The following is a 14743-nucleotide window of genomic DNA, read 5'->3' as shown; positions in this document are numbered from 1 at the left end:
GTCAAATTTGATGGCAATGACACGATTTTTTTCGTTCAACATTTTTGAGGAAATAGCCTATGACGTTACAAAAAGACTTTAGGATGGTATGTCATGTATGTATGTATGTATTTATATCAAAAATTATTTACTAAAACTGTAAAACTAAATGCAAAATTTTCAAAAAACCGATTGTGGGATCGATTCTCCAGACAACTATCCTGAGTCCAACCCTTGTAAAGATACAGCGGTTTTAAAAATAAAAATGCTGAAAAAACTTGGCCATTTTTTGGCCATTTCTATAAAATGTAACTTTTGTCTTGCGCGGCCTTAGAGTTACATGCTACCAGGCAAGGGCATCGAAGCATAAAACTCAGTGAGGGTTGTGGGAGGTCCAAATGACTCCCAATTTCTCTCAAGGGTCGGCATGCGCTCATGCTCACGAGGCAGGAAAACACAATGTGTCGCTTCAAGATAAACTCCTCGGTTTATTCTTGTTGACGTCACTTTATTCACGGCTACCTTCTCTACCTGTTCTTTCCCTAACCCACTTCCTTACTGGCTATCTCCTACCTTTTCACTCTCTTCTGTTCCGTGGGTGGTACTTCTCTTCGGGGCCCCTCAGCTACGCCTGCCGCTGCTCTGCTTCCGGATCTCCGGAACCAACCTCCGGCCGTCTCGTTCTGCTGCTCGCTGGCCTGGGGGTGGACGTTGAACTCGCCGGCGTCCCGGCGTCGTTGTGGTTGCTGCTGCAGTCTTCGCTGACCCCTTCGTGTGCCTGCCCTAGCGCCCTCGAGTGTGGTAACGGACTCGAGCTTCCACGTCACCGAAGCTCCGTGGGAATTGCCCGGTTTCCGGCGCTGGGTTGTCGTCGTAGGGCAGGTCTTCGGTGTGGCTTGTGGTTCGGGGGTTTCCAAAATGGAGGACGCAGACGATCTAGCGATGTCGGCTAGTCGCTGCTCGTCGATACCGCAATTGACGACGGTAGACGGTGACGCTCGCGGTCACGGATGTTGGGTGGAACCACGACCGAACCGGGGGATGTTCCGTAGCGAAGCTACGCGAACTTTAGTCCTAGACTAAGGGGTTCTGTGGATGAGATGAGGGGGGGGGGGGATTGTAATGGCGGTCCTCTCTGGTCTGGTCACTCGCGGCACGGATCAGGGATGTTGGAGGGTTCGCGGGGATTTACCTGGAGTTCCTGGAGTTCTCGCTTCTCCCAGTCTCCTCTGTCCTCCGTGAAGTCCTTTGACCGCTTCCTGGCACTGGCACTTCACAACACTCCGTCGAGCTGTAGTCGAAGCTACGACGGCTTTCGCGACTTATCGCACTTCAATACACCGGGCAAATGGCCGATGAAAATCCGGGCCTCATCCCGCGAACCTCTGATCCGGCGAATCCTGGAAAACCCGCCCATCATCATCATCAGTTTCGCCACCCCCAATGGCCGCCCATTCGTTGATCTTCGGCCCTCTGGTGGTGGCTAGCAGAACTGCTCCTCTTTATAGGCGCTTTAGTACGGAAATGGCTGCGTCCGTACACGGGAGACATAAACCGACTCGTCTCACTATCCACGAACACACGCACTCCCCTGCCTCTGTGTCACCGAAATTCTCCCACAACACAACCACTGGTTACAAAAACTGACTTGATTTTTCAGTCTCGTAAATATTTTTACCGGAAAGCTCGTCCAATTTACCATAAGTTCGTCTTTGACAGTATTTCAATTGGATGTATGGGCTTACATTTATAGGCTTAATTACATTGTTCATAACTGGAAAAAAATATTTCTTTCAGTGTGGTTAGTTGTATGGTAGAAACCTGGATAGTAAATATGCTTACGTAATTATTAAAACGAGTCAAAAAAATATAGGAAAATAAATAAATAAAAAAATAAAAAAATATTAAAATATTAACAAAAAAAGCCTTTCAGTAACATTATAATAATAGTTGTGATAAATAACGCAGAGATTTTATTTGGAGTTTTTGATTTCTTATTAAAAAATATATTACAAAAAATAAAAAAATAACAAAAATATCACAAAAATATCAAAAACGTTACTTAATCCACCGTAAGGTGGTTGATGTATTCATCACATTCACATAGTTTTTTTTAGCAAAATAAAAATGTCTAACCTTTAAATGGTCTCTAAACATAACTAAATATACTCATGACGTTTTAAGTCCTAATATATTTTTTCAAACCAGTCACTTCTCGTTTTGATGAAAGCTGAAAAACAATAATCAAAACTTACAACCAAATAAGCCATATTGACCTTCTGATTAAAGTCGATGGTAATGCTAATCAAAAAAAAAAAAAATACTGAAATTGACCTATGGCACTACGGTGCCAATCCTTAGTTTCCGTCAAAATTCATCGCTTGGCCTTCTCAACCAAATATCATATTTGCGCAACCATGTCACTTGTGCGCGCCGAATAAATGAAGAAAAAATCAACAACTGTCAAAGCAAAATGACACCGCGAGAAAGAGAGAAAAAAACAACAACATAAAATCCCATTCCAAACAACCAATCAATTCAAAGCTTCCAATGAATAGAACTTTATTCAATATGAATCCGCTCCGTTGAAGTCTCCGAAAGAGTTCTGAGCTGCTGGAGGAAAAGAGGGGGGTAAAAAATAATAAAAGTCACGTTTCATTCCAGACTAATGGACACGCCGAAATGTGCGCCCGCCAGTCCCAAAAATAATAATAAAATAGATTTGATTCATTAACCGCGACGCTGCCGCCGCCGCCATCTATCGAAGTGAACTGTACAAAGTGCGAGCTCAAGAGCGCGCGCAAAAAAAAAGAAACGAATTTCCGATACTTGGTTATTTGATCAATCATTCCGCTTTTCATCATCGACCAACAGAAAAAAAATGCGATGCTTTCTCCACCCGAAAGCTCGGCAAAGGTTCACCGAAGACCGATGACCTTTTGCACCGGGTCGGAGCCGTGGCCAAGTTCTGAAACTGCATTCCAATGAGATGTCCTGTTCTCTCGAATCGGTTTTTTTTTTCAGATGGAAATCGAAGAATGAAAAAGTTGACGCGAGACGCGAATGGATTTTGAATTTGACTATAAATTGAGTGGTTCTATGGGAATCAAAACGAAGAAAAAACAATTTAACAATTTAACAATTTAACAATTTAACAATTTAACAATTTAACAATTTAACAATTTAACAATTTAACAATTTAACAATTTAACAATTTAACAATTTAACAATTTAACAATTTAACAATTTAACAATTTAACAATTTAACAATTTAACAATTTAACAATTTAACAATTTAACAATTTAACAATTTAACAATTTAACAATTTAACAATTTAACAATTTAACAATTTAACAATTTAACAATTTAACAATTTAGCAATTTAACAATTTAACAATTTAACAATTTAACAATTTAACAATTTAACAATTTAACAATTTAACAATTTAACAATTTAAAAATTTAACAATGTAACAATTTAACAATTTAACAATTTAAAAATTTAACAATTTAACAATTTAACAATTTAGCAATTTAACAATTTAGCAATTTAACAATTTAACGTTTTAACAATTTAACAATTTGTTGACGATTTTTTAGAGATTTGCTCGAATTGAGCACTTTGCTCGACGATCATCACTCATAAAAAGATTAGCGAGGGAGTGAATCGAAAATCTATCAGAAATTGATAGAGAATGCAAAAGATTCATAACGAACCGCACACTCACACAGAATGCTACATTGTCCTCTGCGTCCACCCGTGTGAATCTAAACCTGCGTTCGATTGGTCATCGCGGACCCTGAGCCACTGTTATCTGGGCTCATCAATCGGTGATATTTTGCTCACATCACGCGCTCAGTTAAGGTGAAGCTCACTCACGCGAAGCGGCACTCTCTATGCAAATTTCATTCCTAGCCTCTAAGCTCGACTCACCGTCCCACCCCCCACCCCACCCCAAATTGGACGGAAAATCAATCACTGATAATTAAAAGCTTTTTTTGTTGAGCGCACCTCTCGGGGTGGCGTGACAATGACCAGGTTCGGACTAACGCGAACTCTCCTGACGGACAAGGGACTAGATATTGATAGATAGAGCTGTTTGTCGTTGGTTGGTGTGCTATAAGGGGTGGGGGAAGGGGGTCGTCCAATATTGCCACTTACCTATCGCGAGGACGCGCACCGCCGCCACCAGCGGCAGGCAGGCACTGATATCGATGTTTGTGCTCGGTGGCTCAACTTTCTCGGGACGACTTGTCATAATAATATACCGATTGTGTGAGGCGTACACGTGGAGCTGGTGTTGTACAGGGTGAATATTTTATTTTTTTTATATGGCGGTAACACTAGTTTATGCAACTAGTTGCAATTTTTTTTTCTGTTCGAGTTGGATAAAGACGAAAAAACGTGTTTTACGATGACTTGAATATTTTTTTTGTCAATTCCGGAAAACACCTTTGACTTAGATTTTTTTCATTGAAATGTATGTTTCTCCGCTTAGATGTTATTAGCCGTCAATATAAGTTAAATACTCCAAAACACGACGATACATGTGCTGAAAGTTGAACTTTTCAATTTATTGATTTTAATTAAGCTTTGTTCTCTATTTTTTTAACATTTTTTTTTTCAAAAACTTCAAAATTTTAATGAAAATCCAAAAAAACTTTGTCTTTCGCAAAAAAAAAAAATCGTCATTACTTAGATATTTTGGAAACCAATGATTGCAAATCAACTGGACAAGTTTAAAATACCTTTTCCATTCAAATGTTGAAACCGTGGCTCATAAATTCAATTTTAAACTTATCAATTTTTTGCCCCTCCCTCCCTCTTTATCCGACTTTGGTCAAAGTCGAGGGACATAAACTTCAAAAAATATTTACAACGGCCTTATTTTTATATCAACTTTTAATTGTTTATAGCACATTGTTTCACCGAAATCTTGAAAAAAAAAAAATTAATTACAAACCTTATTATTTTTAGTTTTTTTTGTGTGTAAAGTATTGTTTATTTTGTTTGATCAAAAAATGATTTGTTTTGCACTTTGAAGCTTTTTGAAATAGTTGTGTTGTGTTTTGTGTAATTCAGGAGTTTTTTTTTTCTGATTTAAAAGTTTTTTTCAAAAAGTATTGCAAAATGCGTAATACTGTAACCATAGTTAGGCAATATTTCAAGAAAACCGTAAACATTTTTCGACTCCTCTCAATTTTACGTACCCTACTAAATTGCATTTGATTTTTATACTTTTTTTTTTGAATGAAATTTATTTATGTTATCAGTTTATGTTTGAATAAAGTTCCTTATTCCACCAAGTTTAAAAAAACCATGAACATATTAGATCTGGGAATACGGACAGATTTTGTGTCCAGAGAAATTGTGATATTGACTCTAAAAGTGTGGAAATATACATTTTTATGTGTAATTTCACTTATTCCACATAAATTGCTTCGAAAAAGACTGTATCTCAGCAATTGCATGTCCAATATTCAATGTTTCGAAACAAATTAACAGATTATATTCTTTATGATATGATAAAAGGTGGTCTCTACTTCAACTGGTAAGAACAACAACCTTTTATAAAAAAAAAATCACGTTTGATAAAATTCTCCCAAGAATGAGCTAATTGAAAAGAAATTTAATTAGTGAATTTTTTAATGCATGATTCAATATTCAAAGAATTGCACCTTCAGAACGAAATTTCTGATCGATCGGCAAAGTTTCAGGAATAGCTAAGGGCTTAGACAAATTTGCTTGACTCTTATAAATAGCAAGAAAATTAGCCGTTTTCAGGTTCGACTTTTCACACAAATTAAAAAAATGCCCGAAATTACCATTTTTGAAAATTCTCGTTATTGGATATACTTTAGATGACACAAAAATGTCATCTTTTGAGCTACGGCAAAAGTTGACCTTAATTCATTCCATGCAATGTTGCCAAATTTTCTATTTTGACTTTATTTTTATAAGTCAATTCAAATTTGCAATCGGAAAGTATTTTGCAGAAAAATTCAATTACGAAAATTAGATACCGTAAAACGGGGTGACTTTGATAGCCGGGGTGACTTTGATAGGTTTGAGATTTTTCCGCAAAATGAAGAGTACAATTGAAATACGTATGGAATGGTTTAGAATCATACTGACCGTGGAAGAGAAGTGTTCAAAGTACCTCAAAAAGAACTTTTCATAAAATTTTGAAAAGTTTAAAAAGTCAGTTAACTATAGTTAAGAAAATGTTGATGAAAGTCATTATTTTAAACTTTTCAAAGTGTCATGATTTTCTCAATGAACATTAATTTGAATCGGAAAACGGAATGCATTTTCGGGTTCTTTGGACAATTTTCTACTAGGAAAAGGTTAAATAAGTTTGTAAATAATAAATTATATGTGTTTTTGAAACACAATTTAAAAAAATCTCCAAATTCATAGGCAATTTCAGTTGAACAAATTTCATGTAAAATGTGAAAACTTGTGATTCGTGCTTCGAATTCAGTATAAAATGCAATATAAATCGATTATTTTATAAACAAAACTAGTTTTAACAAAATTTCAGGCAAAATTCCGACTTTTTAACAATTTTACCAAAATTTATATGTATTTTGTCAAAAAGATTATAAACTAAGTTAACTAAATATAAACATTGATTTTTTTCTTAAAAAATATATCAGCTTCTTTAGTGATGGTACATTTAACATACAAATAAAGTTTGAACATCTTAATTATGATTTTAACAAGAAAAACTTTGACTATCAAAGTCACCCTGGAATTTAAACTAAGAATTTTTAACGTAACTATTTTTCTAAACACTTTTGAAAAACTATTTTCCAAAATAGTGCATGGACTTTTTGTGGCCTACCCCAGTACATGTTTTAAAAATAACAATCTTGAGAATAACCTTACCTTTTGGAAAATATTCCAAAAAAAAATTGAAATCCTATCAAAGTCACAATCCTGTAAATGGATATTTGCAATTTTTGGATATGTTATGTAAAATATTACAAGGAATCAGGGACAAATAATTCTTTCTAAAATCGATCTCCTGTTAATTTTCGATGCTTTCACTTCAAATATATTTTTTGAAAATGTAGTATGTTTCAAAGTAAAAATCTGTACTCAAAATTGTTCACAAAATACCGTATTTTTTCGAAAGTACTAAAATTTTCATAATTTGCTATATGGGTATCAAACGAAGCTTTTTCACTTGATTAGAGTTTTTTTTAAATACTAAAATTTTTACAAAATACCGTATTTTTTTGAAAGTACTCAAATTTTTAAAATTTGCAATATGGGTATTAAACGAAGCGAAATTTTGCATGTTTCATACATACATTAAAATTTTGTATGCTTCATACCAAATTTTGCAAATTTAGAAAATTTGAGTATATTAAAAAAATACGGTATTTTGTGAAAATTTTAGTATTTACAAAAAAAACTATAATCAATTGGAAAACATGCAAAATTTCGCTTTGTTTGATACTCATATTACATGTTTTGAAAATTTAAGTATTTTAAAAAAATACGGAAATTTGTGAAAATTTTAGTATTTAAAAAAAATAAAACTGTAATAAAGCTAAAAAGCATACGAAATTTCGCTTCGTTTGATAACCATAGTACAAATTATGAAAATTTGAGTAGTTTCGGAAAAATACGGTATTTTGAAAACAATTTTGAGTTCATATTTTACTGCCGTAGCTAATATTTTTCAAAGTTTATGTCACCCCTCCCCCCCCCCCCTTCAAAATCGGTCCGAAAAATCGGGGGGCAAAAAAATATTTTTTCAAAAAACTTCAAAATTTTATAGGAAATAGAAGTCTAGCCAACTGAAAACCATTAGAAATGCATTTTCCTGCGTTCAAAACCATATTTAGCATGTCTGTGATCGATCAAAAATATTTTTGATTTTTGTGAAATGCCAATGTACAGCACCGCAAAATGTTTTTTTTCGACGAAAAAAAAAATATCTTCAATACCTGGATTTTTTGAAAACTAATGATTGCAAAACAACTGGGCAGTTGTAAAATGCATTTTAAAACACTTTTTTTTATTCAAATGTTGAGACCATGGCTTGTTATTTGAATTTTTGTTTTGCCCCCCCCCCTCGACCTCGACCAGAGTCGAGGGACATAAACTTCAAAAAATATTTGTAACGGCCTTACTAGATATTCAAAAAATATATTCTTAGTGAAAGCATTAAAAATTTAACATGATATGTCTGAATTAAGTCGATTTTAGAAAGATTAAAAAAATGAGTTATCGTCCGACGATAACGTAGAACTATCGTTATTGTTATCGAACCTCAAATATATTTATATATTTTTTTTAAAGCAATATCCTTGATTTATTTTTTAACATGAAACGCCACCCTGTCCCCTTCGGCCCGCGTTCCGTGTGATAGTGCCGTATGGCCCTGGCCCAAGCTACCTTAAGTAATGAACTGTGTCAGCTGTCCAATCGAGGGCTCGCCTCGAAGCACACTCGGGCAGAAGTTCCAGCTATAGGTACTCCAAGTACAGCCCCGCTTGTATGCCATGTCCCGGACAGATCAATTATGATGAACTAGGAGCGACTGGGATGGGGGGGTCGGAGGGAAACCCGAGAAATTATACATATTTGTTTGAATTATTATCGATTCTTTGATTACGGGCACTGGCCGGGCTTGGTTGGTTGACTACGGTATACCTTTCCGTAGACCGGGATGTGTTCGGGAGGTCAGTGCAAGGCTGGAGGGGCTCGGGCTGAAATGGCTTGATTGGCGTTCGATTTTTTCCTCCTCCTGTTGCGCTTCCTTTTGTGTGTGTGCCACACGATTTCGATGTTCGATATCAGTCAGCAGTCAGCAGGAATCTCGGGAAAAGCGGTTGGAAAAGAGAGCACACCGAGCTCGGTTGAAAATAGATATCTTGAACACTGCAAAGTACTTCAGGGCAAGAAACGGCAGTACTGATGCAGAAAGGTAGTAATTTTCACCATTTAGAATGAATGTAATTTTTATTGAAATAGATATATTCAGGTTGAAGAAGGGGGCTGATTGCAGGCAAGGTATCAGTGATCAGCTCTGGATTTTGCTCCGTTCACGGTTGAAATGGCGATAAGTGAAAGCATGTGCACAGCTTGAAAAGGGAATCAATCAAGAGAATCAACTTCGGGTAACGTCATTATTGTTACTTTGTGTTTAGAAGTTTTTGATATGTTTGAAAGTGGAGAACGGCATGTATTTCCATCACATGAAACTTTGAAAAAAACTCAACTCCACACATTACACCGCCCACTCACCAGAGTCCACTTAGCAGTCCATTTCGCGCACAAAAACAGCTAAAATGCATCCCAAAGCTTTCTTCCGCCAACACAGCAGAAGCAGCAGCAGATTCAAAATATTCCTCCCACAGGAAGCATAAAATTGTCTCCGTCAAAAGTCCCTTCCCTGAAAAACGCATTATCCCCCAATCATTGACGCAAGGTTGGAGGGGGTGAAGTTCTGCTGGTGGATACGAAACAAACAAAGTCCCACCTCCACCCCCACAAAAGGACCGTTGGGCCTAACGTACTAGAACCCCCTCCCTCTGACCTCCTCCCAGAAGAGTAGGGTATTTCAGCCATGGGGAAAATGGTGCGCTTTTTGCTTATTAAAACGATCCCCCCCTCGACCCCCACCAACGACCTGCCATTTCCCTCCTCGTTTTGCGAGTCCTTATCCGCATGTAATTAATTTTACGTGTATTACAAGAGGAATTATTACCTTTTTACCTCGGGAAAATAGGCCTGCCCCGGCGGCGTGGCCCCAGGTCGGTCGGACGGCAAATACGACGGTGGAAAATCCCCGACGTTTTTCCCAGCCCCCCTCCCAGGGTTTTCCTTCTTCCTTTGGAAAATACAAACACACAAACATTAGCTCATATTTTCGCCGTGCCTAATTTAAGGCGCATTTGATGAGTATCTATTGTTGAACACATTTTACCAGAGGTTTCTCCAGTTCTCCTCCCCCAACAAGCTTTTCCAGTGTGCCCCAGCAACGATGAGGACTATCTTTTTGGTGGAAATTTTGTGAGTCGCAAAATTTTGGGCTGTTTTTTTGTGAGACAGTGTGACTTTGGCTTAGAACAGTTTAGAAACTCAAACATCAAGCATCTCATTTTATTTGAAAACACATGAAGAAATTGTACTCAGAAAAAATGTTACATCAATAATGATGTAACATTTAAATTTGATGTAAATTTGCAACAAATCATACGTAAAACATAATTTTATGTGTGATACAGGCGATTAGATCTTAATCTTATATCAATCAAGTTTACATGTGATTCATAATTTCGGTGTCGAGTAGATTTACACTTTTTTTCTGTGAAGTGTACACAGAAAAAAAAGTAAATTTACTCGACGCAGAAAAAATGGATCACATGTAAACTCAGTTGATGTAAACTACACAGTAAAAAATAATGTAAATTTTGAAGCTGTAATTTTGGAAGGTTGAACATTACCTCTTTTATGATGTAATTTTACCTCAATTTAGACTGAAAAAGTGACAATACTCCAGGAAAGTGGTAAAATTACACATTTCCAGAGGTAAAATTACACATTTTTTCTGACATGAAAGATGTACCCCTTCCTAGATGTAATATTACCATGATTTTTTTTTTCTTTGTAGAGATTCGACGTAAACAGTTAAATCACACGTAAATTCATGTCTTTACGTTGAATTCGTTGTAAATTTACATCAAATTGCATTTCAATTTAGATGTTTAATGATGGTAAATGATGTAACATTCGGAATTTTTTATTATATTATTCCAAGCTTCCTTTATCCTGTCCTGAACAAACTACCTTAATCACTGTTACACAAATTCATAAATTCAAGTACACACAGAAAAAAATATGTGAATTTACTCGACACGGAAAAAATGAATCACATGTAAACTCAGTTGATGTAAACTTGAGATTCGACGTAAACGGTTGAATCACACGTAAAATCAAGTTTTTACGTATGATTTGTTGCAAATTTACATCAAATTGCATTTAAATTTAAATGTTTAATGACGTGCAAAAATGTTACATCATAAATGATGTAACATTCGGAAATATTTTTTTGTGTGCAGATTTAAAAATTGCTTAGTCACAAACTGCACTTGTGTTCTTTTTCTCTTGATAAATGTACCCAAAATGCTCAAAGTCACCCTCCGTCACAACCAGAACAGCAGCGCTCCGTCCACCGAGGTGAGGAGGATTCGCGCGAGGCTCAAGGATTCAATTCAATTCGAAACGGTACACCATAAGTCTCGTTTCTTTTCGGGTGGAGAAGTCCCCCACCCCTCCCCATTTCTGGCAGAGTCTAGCACGCTGATGACTTAGGGGAGGGCTTAGAAAATGGCACCGTCATTACTCAAGTTTAAGCAACAGTAACAACAACTTTGGCAACGGCAGAAGCAACAGCGGAGTAAATGTGGCCAAAAACGGCAGAATAAGGGCAAAAACAACCTGTATTTAAGAAGGAAAAATACGGCAGGGAAGCTTTTATCCCCCACCTTCGGGGTGCTGCAGACTTAAATGTATTTCGAAGTAGACTAACGCAAAAATATTATGTTTGAAATTGGGGCAGATCTGCAGTTTTGCTGGAGGCGATTTGGTTGTTGTTGAGTAAATGTGTAAAATTGTAAAAATACCTTTTAATATCAAGTAATAGAAAATTTTCTGTAATTAAGGTAATTTGACCATTCGTGCATCGGTTAAAAAAATGACTTTTGGATTCTTTAAGAATATTATGCCATATTTTATTTCAAGTTTTTCATCCCTCTTCCAAAATTTCCCCAAAAAGTCAAGGAGCTAGTGAACTGATGGTTAACTGTTTTGAATACAATTTTAACATATATAATTTGTTTTATAGGCTTTGTACAATAAAATATGCAAAACTAAAAAAAGAAATATTTTTAATAAGTATATTGATTTTTAAATTATTTTGTAATACTTGTTTCAATATTAATAAAAATCAGGCAACAAATTTGTAATTTTTATTTTGCCCTAACAAAAAAAAAACAAAAAAATAATCGCAGTATCTAAGAGCCTTGAACCAAAACTTAATTTTTGATTTCTTAGATAGTTTGCTAAATTTTAGCGGAAGAATGACTATAATAACTTTCAATTATATTGAGAAGTTTTGTGAAATTGTTTTGAGTTATTGATTTTTAAACAAATAATTCGTTCAATAAAACGTAAATAAAATGAAGTAAATTTATGTTTTTTGGTAGAAATTTTGATATTAGCAAGGATGTTGACTCAGGTTTAAAAAGAAGATTTTTTAAAGCGCCTTTATCTTTTGCATTACACAAAAAAAACTATGTGTGAAATCTTTCCAATATAAATATTGGCATATTTTTTTCTATGTAGGCTGTAACAAATATTTTCGAAGTTTATGTCGAGTTTTTTTTGAGTTCATCGAACTAAGTTTGCATTTTCGTTTGTTGAACTTTGTAAAAACACTAAAATCACTTAAAAACTGATAATGTAACTTTAAAGCAAAATATGAAAACATCGATACAATCTCTAGAACAAATCAAGTAAATTCTTTAAAACACTTAAAAATAAAGAAAACAAACGAAGTAAAGTTTTTCCTAGAGTAAAAGTGATTCAACAAAGGAAATTGCCAAATTTATACAATTTAGAAATTTGACAAATTTCAAATTGTACATCAAGAACTCAAAAAATCAATAAATAAAAAAGTATAAACATAGCAAAACTGTGCATTAAATCAATTAAGAAGGAACAGGAAAATAAAAATTCCTAAAATAGCAAATAAGGAAATGTATTCAGTAAAATTGAATGAAATATGCTTAAGAGTAATTATTATTGAAATTTGAATTATTTTTTTTTTATTTTGCTGAAAGTTTGTGAGTTGTTTTTTTTCACCACAATGATTGAAGAAGGTATTATGATTTCGATATAATTTTGGCAGCTGTCAATAAAATACAAAAAGACCTTAGCCATTTCAAAATGTTTATTTTTTACATTGAAATTTGGCTCAGCAGTTGCTGAGATATTGCTAGTTGAATGTTGGACGTAAACATTATTTTTCATGTTTGTTGTTTTCTCATATACTAATGCTCAGCATCATTTAAACCACAATTTCTTTGTCTAAGAATCAAATTTATAGAATTTTCTGATCTTTTCGAAAACTAATTTTTAAAAAAACAATCAATTTTAAAAGCCTATAACTTTAAAACAGTACAAAGCATCAATACTTAACCCTTGACTGCCATTTTTTTTCGAAAATGTTTAATTTTCCCGTGTTTATGAAGTCATGTTGGGCAACTTTCGTTCTACGAAAAATTTAACTTCCCTTGTTTTATATTTTTCATGTTTTATTTGTAGTATTTTAATTTGCATTTAGCTTGTTTAGTTTATATTTGCTTCTGATAGTATTTGGATTAATCAACCACCTGTTATTATTACCTTTAGTCTATCTAGTTTTTTATGTTTTTACACCCCCTTTTTTAAATTTTTTTGAAATTTTTTTGAAAAATGTTAGTTAAAAGCACAGCCATAGTTGACCCCAGAAAAAAAAATACATTTTCCAAAACATTGGCAAAGTCACATAAAACAAGTAAACAAGTCGCAGTTCCAACCTAAGAATTTTCTTAAATTTTAAGACTCCTTTTTCCAATGAATTTTAAACATTAAAAATTGGTTGATTAATTGGGTTGGGTTGGGTTTTAGAGAGCTAAAAAATGTTTTTTTTAAATATAATTTTCTGAGGTGGCTATAATTTGAAAGTAATGCAAACTTTAAAAAAAATATTTAGAAAATTGCAACACTGAATTTTGACAAGCTTATGTTATATCAAAATATTCAATATTACGCCCATTTTAAATGTTATTCTTGATTCCAAAAACTTCAATTTTTGACTTCCTCACCTTACTGAGGAAAGACTATAAAGTCACTCGAAAAATGAACTTTTTTATTCGACTTCGTAGACCCACCTTCACGTATACCTATCGACGCAGAATCAAATTCTGAACATATGTCTGTGCGTGTGTATGTCTGTAAGTCCGTGCACCGAAAAATATGCACCCGATTATCTCCGGACTGGCTGAACCAATTTTGACCGTTTTGGGCTCATTCGATCCGTCTTGGGGTCCCATAAGACCCTAGTTAATTTTATGAAGTTTAGAAAAGATTTCGGATAAAGTCCGGAAGATTGTAAAAAGGTTGGTTTTTGTAAGAAAACCCGTCATGCTATACATTTTTAAAAAGGTATTTAAAGGACCTTTCCAACGAGCCCCAACGTTAAAGATCTGACAACCCTATCAACAGTTATAACCACTTAAGTGTTATTTATACACTTTTTAGAGGCCGGATCTCAGATATTTCGATGGAAACGATGTCCGGATCAATCATGCGACCTATCGTTGGATGCGTAATCAAAAGACCTATCCATCGAGCCCAACAGACATTTTTATTTTACCAAAAAATAACTATATTAATGTGAGGAAGGCATCAACCACCTTTCAGTGGATTAAGCAATGTTTTTTTTTTCGAGAAGATCATAAATTTTCACAAATGTTTCATTTTTTAAACATTGAAAATCGGCATAATCGGGAATGAATGTGATGAGACTAAAAAAACAATTGTCTTGTTTCTTTTCTTTTATTCACTGTATTTTAGCAACCACAGGTCAAATCTGCATGGTCTTTTTCTGAATTTTTCGAAAAAATATTTTAAAGGGAATGGACAATCACTTATAAAAAAAATCCGAAATTTTTCATTCATTCAAAAATTATTTAAAA

Source organism: Culex quinquefasciatus, chromosome 2 (assembly GCF_015732765.1).
Source record: "Culex quinquefasciatus strain JHB chromosome 2, VPISU_Cqui_1.0_pri_paternal, whole genome shotgun sequence".
NCBI classification, from domain to species: domain Eukaryota; kingdom Metazoa; phylum Arthropoda; class Insecta; order Diptera; family Culicidae; genus Culex; species Culex quinquefasciatus.
The sequence above is the reverse complement of the archived record's forward strand: the minus strand, read 5'-3'. Positions refer to the sequence as shown.